Consider the following 11,154-nt stretch of genomic DNA (forward strand, 5'->3'; position numbering starts at 1 on the left):
ATGTATTCCCGGAATAAGTGCCTGATTCCAAGTTTGATTTTTTTCTCGCAGCTGGGTCACTTAGAGCATCTCCAGCCGCGTCCCACAAAGCGTCCCCCAAACCGTTTGTCACGTGGGAGGGATTTCACTAGAAAGAAAAAGAGAGAGACAAGGAATTGAGTGGGTCTTGCAAGCATTTTCTGATTTTTCAGGTTTATATAAGGTATTCCGCTTGTTCTTATTTAATTAACGTGAGGGAGAGAAGATAATGAGCAAACGATGGTGTCGATTGGAGTCAATTAAATCGGAAAGAAGGAGAGAGCCAGAGAGGGGGCTTAAATTCCCAAATATCCGCGCACTTAATTAATTTCCCTTGATTACTTTCCTACAAACATGCTACTACGTACTACAGTACTAATTCCTGCGAAATTAACCCCCCGCGTGGATCCCCTATAATTCCGCCCCGAAATTAATTTCCCGATTGTTTTTTCTGCTCACTTAGTAAATTCTCCTAGATTTTAGGAACATTTTAATTCTATGCTGATTCTTCACCAAATTTTCTGGTGAAAATTATTTTTCTTCCCGATTCACGGGATTCCAATCCGGAGGAAGTAGTCAGATAGTAATTTGGGATACTTTTTAATACTAGCATAGATTACGGAGAGAGTAAATTTTACTCCGTATAAATATTGGGAAAATTTGCTACAAGACACCGTTATTTTTTGGCATTTGCTGAAACACACCGCTCGATTGTGTCTTTGCTAGGTACCATTACAATTTCGTGGCAAATTTGCCAAAACACACCACCTGGCTAAAAACGGAAAGTTTTACACTTTGTCTTCAAAACCAGTCATCACACGCAAAAGTGCAAAACTTACCATTTTTGGGCTGGTGGTGTGTTCTGGCAAATGTGTCACAAAATTGTAATGGTACCTAGCAAAGACACAATCGAGCGGTGTGTTTCAGCAAATGCTAAAAAATAACGGTGTCCTGTAGCAAATTTTCCCATAAATATTCCATCTTGGCATGAATCAGCCAAATTTCCCCCTCTCGGCTCCCATTTCCCGCGACAGAGGCGGCGCCGGTCGCCCACGAACCACGGCGGCGCGGCAGGCCGTTTGCCGGCGCACGCCTGCGTGCACGTCGCGCGCGGATCCGTCGATCTCGCAAGCCTGCGTCACTTGCGTGGCCGAGGTCGGCTGCCGCTGCACGCCGGCGAGCCGGCCACCAGGACGCGCCGGCGAGCCGGCCACCAGGACGCGCCGGCGACGACGCAGGCCATGGAGGGCTTTGGCTGCCATCGTCCTCCACGTGCAGATCGCGCCACGGGGTCCCCCCCGTCCCGGCGTCCTCCACGAGGCCGTTCCGCCGCGGCAGTACTCGGACGTGCTGCGTCTGGCGGTCTCCTCCCACGATCTCGCTGGGAACAAGTCCGCCCCCGTGTGGCCGGTGAGGCGCCTCTCCTCTTCTGTCTCCCTCCCTCTGTCTCTCTGTCTCTAGAACGAACCAGTAAATAATTTTGCTGATTTCGATTTAATTGGACCTGGGTTCTGATTTGTGAATTGCAGTCCGTCTGTGCTAGAAACTCAATATCAGTGCGTAGATAAATTTTAGATCAGAATTAGGGATCCTTTGGTTGTCCATGTATGTGATACGATAAATTTCGTACATTGATGCCTGTTGGTTCAGCTCAAAGAAAATACATTTAGACGGTTTGATATCAGCACACTTATGTGCTGCCAGTACTGTGTTACCCAGGTGGACTAGTTTCTCCATAGATTATACTAGCACAAGCTCTTGCGGTTAATTAAACCGGAGGAGCCAACCTTGCTGCAAAACGATGCTGCTAGCACCTTCTTTTTTGGAGTACCAGGTTAAAACCATGATGCAACCTGGGTGTTGTGCTATGCAAGCACTATACTTGTTTCTGTCCAATTCACCTCTTAATATCACATTTTCTTCCCATCACATTTATTGTCACTCCGAACTTGAATTTGATGTTGACAGTGAAATTGCGGTGCATTTTCCTTCAGACCTGAGCCCACAAGAATCGACACTGCTATGTGGTGGATGTACGGCGGCTCCCGACCTTTGCGCTGGAGGATGGGAAGACGATGCACGCGTTCTACTTCTATATACTTACCCTGTTGTGCCTCAAGTTCGAGTGCTCGAGTGGCTGTGAGATACGGGTAAGCACGGCGGCGTGGTTTTCCTGAACGTGAAATGATGATACATGTGCAAGCATTTTTGTTCGTTGTCAGTACGTCATCCAGGAACGCCTGTTTGTTGTCAGTACTAGTTTAGTCCTAGATTAGATCAGTTCAAGCTTTGAGGTCAATTAACTCTGGAAGAAGCAAAGCAATGACACATCAATAATCCAATTGGTATGATTTCCTAATTATGGTTCCTGTGTGCGCTGATTCAAATTGCAGCCTCTCTAGCTAAATGTGAGTACCTTGTCAACCTGGGTGTTGTGATATGTCTCGTTCCGATAAACTTCCCCTTTTAGTCAACAAGGTTGAAATTGTTGTGTGGAATTTACTCCAATCATGGATTTTTTTTCTTTTTTCTTCAGGGAAACTTGAAGAAGATGTTGGCCAAGGCTGAATCCAAACTCTCAGCTGCCGTATATGCTTTTGGCGTTATGGCGGGTGCTGTACACAACGGTTTCGGCCTCAGCTTGTGGCTTTTGTGGTGACGACATCGTTCTTCTTCGGCTACAACCATAGTGGCATCATCAAGCACGCCACCATGCAGATCATCTGCTGGTGAGACCTCTTATCCCTCATCAGCGAGTGGAGTTGTTTTCGTGTTCAGAACTTTGCATGCATGTCAAAGGCGTTGAATATTTTCACTAGTTGTACTGATATGAACAATTAATGGAGCTAATTGATGAATGCAAGCTAGAACATGAACAAGTAGTGACATTTCAGCAAGCATTTTTGTTCTTTGTCATTACGTTCCAGGAACACTTGTTTGTTGTCAGTAGTTTACTCATAGATTAGACCAGTTCAAGCTTTGAGGTTAGTTAACTGGAAGCAAAGCAAGGACACATCAATAATTCAATTGGTTTGATTTCCGAATTTAATGGTTCCTGCGTGCTTTTGATTCAAATTGCTGCAGTACACTCTAGCTAAATGTGAGTACTTTGTCAAACTGGAATGTTAATCTTGCCTGTTTAATTAACTCCAAGGAATATCTTGTCAGTGCGTTCAGTAGGACAAGTTTATCCACATGTTAGATGAGAACAAGCTTTGTGGTTCATTAACTTGAGGAGCCAAACTTGCTGCAAAAAATGCTAGTGTGTGATTTCTGGTACATGCAGTGAACAGTCAATATTGTTTTCTGAACATCACCCTCTTGTCTATGCATTGCAGCAAACTATTTCTTCAAGGTGATTCTTATTAAGTGCTTGGTCAGAACAGATTAATGGAGCTGTTTATTTTTACTAATGATATATTATGTTTGACATGTCTCGCTTCGATAAACTTTCTCTTTTACTCAACATGGTTGAAATTGGTGTGTGGAATTTACTCCAATCGTGTCTTTTCTTTTTTTCGTCAGGGAAACTTGAAGAAGCTGTTGGCTAAGGCTGAATCCGAACTCAGCAACCGTGTATGTTCTGGCGTTATGATGGTGCTGTATACAACAGTGTCCGCCTCAAGTGGTTACTGTTGTGGTGACGACAGTGTTCTTCTTTTGTTACAACCATACTGCCTGTGAGACCTCTCATCCCTCATCCTTTCATTTTCAGCGAGTAGAGTTCTTTTCATGTTCACAACTTTGCGTGTATATTAAATCTGATGAATATTTTCACTAGTTGTATTGATATGAACTATTAACGGAGCTAATCGATGAATGCTAGCAAAAATATGAACAACTATTGATATGAACAATGGATGTGATGGTAATTGGCAAGCCTGGATTGATACTTTGATGGAAACACACAAAAATTGTTTGATTCAGGGGTTTTTATGAACACTTTTGTTAAAGGAGTTTAAGTGTTACTTGCAGAATTTATGTTGTTACTGCCTACAAATATAATTGCATTTTCTTTAAAATGTAGAGCACCAGGATGATGACTTGAAGGATTTGATTTGCATCACTCAGTCCTCACAAGCATGTAGTGCAACTTTTCCATATGATAAACTATAATTTTGTCTGGCTGGATGAGATAATCAAGTTTGGATGGATCTCTAAGCCATACAATGGGTATTGGTGTCTGCTTTGAGCAAACAATAAAGGGCGAAGATTTAGTAATGTGATCCTTACTTCCCACCTCAGGTAGCTATCCCCTTAAGTTTCAGGTGTTCTAAAGATCAGGCCTGACTCTGCCAAACGCCTACGGAATCTTTATGTTTAATCGTGTGTAGGAATACAATACCGTGATGTTTACAGTAACATGCTCATGCTGGCCTGGAGTCTCCAGTTTTGTGTCTATATTATTGCTGGTCAATCTTTGGTTGCCCTTGAATGGATTGCAGCCATGCTTGCTATACAATAGTGGTTAATGATCATGACGTCCTTGTTGACATGTTTCTCTATGCCCGTGTGACTTGTGGTTGGGCTCTGTTCAGAATTTAGGGCCTGAACTAGTTTAGGAATTGACAATTTGAGCATCTTGATAACTCTGCAATCCTAAACGCGGTGACCTGCTTTGGTTTGTAGGAGTTGGTTGTGTCGCTGATAAGTAGTGTTTTAGTTGATTGTTCTTGTGATGGGTAGGATTCCTTAATGTTTGATTTTAGGATTGTAGCTTTGTTTTGGTATTGAAAAAATAGAGCCCGTGTGTTTTGCAATATGTTTTATCCGCATGAAGCTTGTTTGAAATATGATGTTAAGTAGTAAATTGGTTGTTGGTAATGTCAGGCTGTCCGGAATCCATGGGCTTTCATTGTTGGTAGGAGAAAAACAATCCCTTGATGTTTACAAAAACGGTTGTATATATGTGGTTGAATTGTTGTCTAAGCGCTGCAATGCATCAACTCTGCATGGTCGTTCTTGCTGCAGGGGATGGCGAGTCGCCGGCGAGGACGACATGGCCAGGGCCATGTGCTGTGTCTAATCTTTGTCTGATTTAGTCGGGCGTCCATCTCTGGACTGTTGCGCGGCTGCTTGTTTGTCATCCGGTGAGACCTCTCATCATCAAACACACCATGCAGATCATCCGCCTGTGAGACCTCTTATCCCTCATCTTTTCATTTTCAGCGAGTGGAGTTGTTTTCATGTTCAGAACTTTGCATGTATATCAAAGGTGATGAATATTTTCACTAGTTGTACTGGTATGAAGTATTACCGGAGCTAATCGATGAATGCTATCAAGAATATGCACATTTAGTGATATGAAGAATGGATGTCTGAGTGCTGCAATTAGTGCTGAAACTCTGCATGGTCGTTTCCAGTGCAGGGACGGCGAGTCCGCCCACGAGGATGACATGTCCAGGGTATGTTCCGTGGCTCATCTTTGGCTGGTTCAGTCTGGCGTCCATGTGGGGGATGTTGTGCTGCTGCTGCTTGTTCGTGTATTTGAAACATTGTTTTGAATGGTTGTAATATAGAGATGCTGAGAAAGCTTACCACAAAGCTGTGTATGTGCTGCGCGTGCTGTCAGTTGAATGTATCCTTTTGTCGACGTGGCCATGCCGTGTGGTTTGGTCTGGCTGTCTCGACAGCAGCAGCTGGTGCGTCTTTGTATTTGAAAAAAAATGCTTCAGTTGGTGTAATATTGGTGTATTGTAATGCTCCGGTCGATAAGCTATGTGAAAAAAATGCGCTTTGAGAGGTTTTCTTTTTAATCTTCTGATGATGCGAACTGTGATAGTCTGGAAAATAGGGGTTTTTCGTGCCAAAATTTTGGATTGCTAAGTTCTATTGTTTTGGAAAAATTCCGATGATCTAAAATAATCATCAGCGGCGGTACAAGCAGAACCAAAAGTAAAGTAGTAGTAGGAGTGATATTTTCTTGAATTGCTAAGTTAATCATTTGAGCTTGAGAACTCTGTAAATTACGAAGTCATCGAGCAAGTGCACTTGGCAGTTGGCCAAAATAATTAGCATATACGACGTAAAAAAATCCAGCATTTTGTAGTCCTTGACAAACAAAATAATTAGCTATAGCTTGTATCGATCTAGTAGTTAGTTTGGATCAGCCGACCATTTACATTTTTCCCTAATCCATCCATCGATCACGTTCTCCGGCTTGAGCGTTGCAGCCTTCGCCATCCGTGGCGGGGGGGGGGGGGGAGCGGAACTCTCACGCAAAGGTGGCGACGAGTACGATATGTAGTACAACAGCCGGTTCTACACCATCACCTTCAAGGTGCGGGACCCCCTCGATGTCGATTGCAAGGAGTGCCCACCCAGCAACAAAAACCATCCTCCTTCCTTGCACTACCCACCGATGGAACATCATCGACCAATTAAGCCTACCCTCCTCCGACGAGCCTTGTATTTCGACACCGCTGCTGAGATCCACCATTTAGTATCACCCACCTAAAACATTTGACGAATGAGCCCGGATCCATGATGTAGCGCCAATGAGCTACACAGCCTCTAGCGGTCGAGATGTAGTAGAGAAGGGTTTTTCCTTTCCGTTTGATATTTTAGTTGCATATTATTAGGACACTAATGAAACTCTGGAAATCCGATGTCCCTTTGTTTCGAAAAAGGTTGTCTCAACTTTGTCGATGTGAGGCGTCAGGCCTTGGTCCAAGATAGCAGCGGGATATCCCCCGGTCGACGTGCCACATCGAAATGTGCCTTGCTGCTTGCAGGGCCTGTTCATCAATTCACAAAACCTTATTTGGTGATGATGTTTTATTGGATCTTGCGACGGTGGAGGTTTTTCTAGTGTCCGTCTCGGCGGCGCTGGAGTTGAGCGGCATGGTTATCAAGATAAAGTTAAGACATCGGACACGGAGGGAGTAACGTAGGTTATTATTACTTGCATAATACACACAAGTGCAATCAAATACACGTGACAAAGTTTGATTCTTCACGGGCCAGGAAGAGAAAAGAGGGAAAGGAATTAATTTGTAGGCGACTAGTAGTAGCACGTAGTACAAGTTGTTATTTTTAGAGCGAGGCCCTCTCACAGCTAGCATGGAATGGAATGGTGGCGTGCAGAAACGTGAAAGGGGTGGGGGCTAGTGTCGCAGGCGCAGGCGCTGGTTTTGTCAGGTACGTCTCCTTAATACTAATACGTAATTAATTAATTAAGGTTAAGCACAGATGGACCGATCTGATTAATTGTAATGTTTCGGTTATGTGGACCGAGATGGATATATCGAGGCGACCAGCACCGTACCCAATTACGTACGTACTCCTTCAAATCGAAAGAGATCATCTCTATGGATCTCGGTGAAATCGAACACGTACGTACTCCCATCGCACGTGCACGTGCACGTGTCGTGTATGTCTCGTCGCTGCCGCACGCGGAAAAAAGGAGATCGATCGCGCGCGCGTGTCGACCCACTGCACCAAGCATGCTCCGCCTCGGCGCGTCCACACCCAGTCGGTGGGTCCAACTCGACCGCGCGCGAGACCAACTTCAAGCAGGCTGGCAGCCCAGTCGATCGGCGGGTCCAACAGGCGGATCGAGGGAGGCCATATAGAGCAACGGACAACGGGAAGAGTTTCCCTGCGCACCGGTTTCTGCTTGAGGCCCACTCCCCCTTCTTGAAGGAGGCCCTCCAGAACGCTACAACCGGCCAACTCCACATCGCCGGCGGTCTGGACGCGGAGGTGGTCGAGGCCATGCTCCAGTTCATGAGCAACTACGGCCCTGCTTGTAGCGAGAAGATCAAGGTGGAGCCGACGATAGCGGACCGGCTGCTGGTGGCGGCCGACAAGTACGGGATGGAGAAGCTGAAGCTCGCGTGCGAGGAGGCCCTATGCCCGCGCGTCGACATGGGCTCTCTGGCCGCCATGCTCACGCTGGCGGACCGGCATGGCTGCCCCGTGCTCAAGGACGCGTGCATCCAGTTTTTGTCTCGTGATGGTAATCTGGGATCGTTCGCTTCCACGGATGGTTTTCAACGGCTCATGAAAGATTGCCCGTCTGCTGCGGAGGAGATCGCTGATATCGCCGTCAAGCACTATGCATAATTTATAGTACGTGATAATAGAATATATATATATGGATTCTTTTTTTAGTTAGAATAATATCCTAGTACGTGTTAGATCTTTTTGGTAGTATTACGGATTTGAGAACATTCATTTATACCTAGGAATTCGACGTCCAAATTGGCCACCCTGCATGATTTTGTGTCTCTTTGCTACACTTGCTTGAACCAATGTTACTCCCTCCGTTCTAAAATATAAATAGAAGGCATAAGTATAGGTTTAGTTAAGAATCAATATCTTCTAAGTTTAACAAAGTTTATACAAAAAGTTATGAACACATAGAATACTAAATCAATATTGATAGATTTATTATAAAATATATTTTCTCAATAATTCGTATTCTAGCGAAATAAGGGTAGGCTCGACCGCTCGAGCCTCCAGCGGTCTAGCCTATGGAAGCCTCGGTAAATTTGCCCCTAATTGCATCCCAAGTTTTCTTTTTTTACAATCAATATCACATATATTCATAGTAACAAATAGTACATGGTGAGATACATGAACTGACTCCAACGATTACAAAATAAAGTCTAAAAGATAGTAATAAATCTTCGAGGTCTTCAAATTTTTTCTTCTTTCAGAACACAATCTTGTACTCTTCTGAAGGCAGCTAAAGATAGATAACGAACCATAAATCTGTAGATACCAACGAAAGTTCTCCCATAATTTTTTGAGTCGTAATGTCAAGGCTGCGTGCACGCACACAACCATTAAAGCAGTCATTCAATATCAGCAAGAGTACCAACATCAATATGTCAGGGAATAACAACCGACTAGCTTTATCATCGTCGATGGAAAGCCGAGAGTACGAATCACCATTGCCGAGGACGTAGCAGCCGGGACAAAAACTGCGAGGATAATCCTACTCGCGGCAACACCGACAAAAGATCCAAAATTGATCCGGCCAAGAAAGATCTGAAGGCCCATACATAGAAGATTGTGATCCTTCAATACCACCATTGACGCCGGGAAGAAGATCTCATCGCCGAACGAAAGGCTGAAGATCACTTGTTGCAGATGATGCCATCTCCATTGAGGGGAAACCAACAAGAATGCGGCTACCAAAATCCTAACATAATTTAATAAAAACACTACTTTTATTGAAAACTCCACGCATAGATTGGGTTCCCCACTCCTCCCGACGCCGGCAAAGCCGACCGGAGGAGGGGGAATCGATCTATGGAGGAGGATGAACTAGAGGCGACTAGGGTTGAGGAGGCGGCTGCGCGTGCGTCTTTTCCCGTTTCTTTGCACCCCAAGTTTTTAATATGTCGCGTGTGATAATTATGTTTAGAAAAGGGATCCTGGAGATATACAAGAATGGATCGGGTCAGATGGTGAATATGTCAAAATCTGCAATTTTCTTCAGCAAGAACTGCTCTGATGAGATGAAGCTGGCCGTGCATTGGGGTCTGGAGATTGAAGCCGATGCCTTGGTGGAAAAATATTTGGGTCTTCCTACTGCCCTTGGGATCTCTACCTCAGAAGCCTTTGATCATCTTCCTACTGCCATTAAGAATATTGTTAACGTTTGGAATGTAAAGCACATGAGTGGAGCGGCTAGAGAGGTTTTGATCAAGGCCATTGCCCACGCTATTCCCATTTTCTCTATGAGTTGCTTCCAACTTTCGGTAAAAACTTGTAAGAAGATCTCTAGCATCATTGCAAGATTCTGGTGGGGTGGTGATGAAAACAAAAGGAAGATACATTGGAAGAATTGGGCGGATATCTCTATCCCCAAATCTGAAGGAGGCATGGGCTTTAGAGAGCTGCACAAGTTCAACCAAGCCATTCTTGCTAAGCAGGGATGGAGGCTGATGACTCACCCCGAGTCTTTATGTGCTAAAGTTCTGAAAGCAAATACTTCCATTATGTGGAGTTTTTGGAAGCATCAAAAAAGAAAAAATGCCTCTCATACCTGGAGGGCGATTCTGCATGGGAGAGTCGCTCTCAGAAGGGGGTTAATTAGAAGAGTGGGAGATGGTATGACTACTAGGGTGTGGGAGGACCCTTGGATCCCATCTAATCTTGGTTTCAAGCCCTTGGTCAAACCAGCTAATGCTAGCCTTTTTATCCGAAGGCGAGCGAGAAATGGAAGCCGGCCAATGCTACTCCCTCCCTCCTAACCTGCCGGATATATATATATATATATGTATTCTTTTTTTTAGTTAGAATAATATCCTAGTACGATGTTAGGTCTTTTTGGTATTACGGATTTGAGAACATTCATTTATCCCTGAGAATTCGACGTCCAAATTAGCCACACATGATTTTGTATCTCTTTTGTACACTTGCTTGAACCAATGCTACTCCCTCCCTCCTAAAATATACTACACTTCTAATTTAACCAAATTTATACAAAAAATTACGAACACATAGAATACTAAATCAATATTGATAGATTTAATTATCATAAATATATTTTCTCAATACCTCATATCCTAGCAAAATAAGGGTAGGCTCGAGCCTATCGAAGCCTAGATAGATTTGCCCGAGTTGCAACACACATTTTTAATACAAGGCTTAAAGTTTCTCGATCGAGTAAACATCTATTTCTCCTTTTCGCATGTGCTATAAGGTTGATCGGAGGGCAGTGGCAGCCCCAGCCCACCAGAGTTCAAATCCCAGGTTTGACAATTTAGTGTCTTATTAAAAGGTGGAATATTCTTCAGTGGAACGACGTTTTCATCGACAGCGAGGCGCCTATGGTGACTTCGTCAATCTCAAGAGTCAAGATCCATCGATGTACTGTGTTTCGCAAAAAAAAGACTAAAACACTAGGGTTAACGGGATTCATTTCAGGAGTTTGAGGATATCATTGAAAAAACCAAAGTTGCAATATGGTGGTACGAGTTTTCCATACCTCCGCAAGTGCTAAATTTTTCCATCGAAGAGAAAATGTTTCGTTTTCCAATGTGTGTATCAGTAATGATCATACGACCTTGTGTCCAAATTTTGGCAGCACCTGTGGGTCATGCCATCTTATTCTGATGCCAAAATCGTTTAATTTTTGTTGAAAATTAAACTACCCTCAAAATTCCGGAAAAACAAAAA

At 44.0% G+C, this 11,154-nt stretch overlaps 1 long non-coding RNA gene across 3 annotated transcripts; it reads left to right on the plus strand.

The window, feature by feature from the left end:
• Nucleotides 1-1,012: 1,012 nt before the first annotated feature.
• LOC127325592 (uncharacterized) lies at nucleotides 1,013-5,765 on the plus strand. 3 transcript variants are annotated; one of them, XR_007867299.2, is made up of 7 exons: nucleotides 1,013-1,428; nucleotides 2,013-2,168; nucleotides 2,555-2,747; nucleotides 3,544-3,698; nucleotides 4,046-4,263; nucleotides 4,990-5,152; nucleotides 5,382-5,765. It is a non-coding gene; the product is annotated as an uncharacterized lncRNA (long non-coding RNA). The 3 variants fall into 3 exon arrangements; XR_007867298.2 differs by lacking the exon at nucleotides 5,382-5,765 and having other exon boundaries at nucleotides 4,990-5,373; XR_007867300.2 differs by lacking the exons at nucleotides 4,046-4,263; nucleotides 5,382-5,765 and having other exon boundaries at nucleotides 1,019-1,428; nucleotides 4,990-5,373.
• The last annotated feature ends 5,389 nt before the right edge of the window (nucleotides 5,766-11,154 follow it).

This window comes from Lolium perenne, chromosome 3, assembly GCF_019359855.2.
Source record: "Lolium perenne isolate Kyuss_39 chromosome 3, Kyuss_2.0, whole genome shotgun sequence".
NCBI lineage: Eukaryota > Viridiplantae > Streptophyta > Magnoliopsida > Poales > Poaceae > Lolium > Lolium perenne.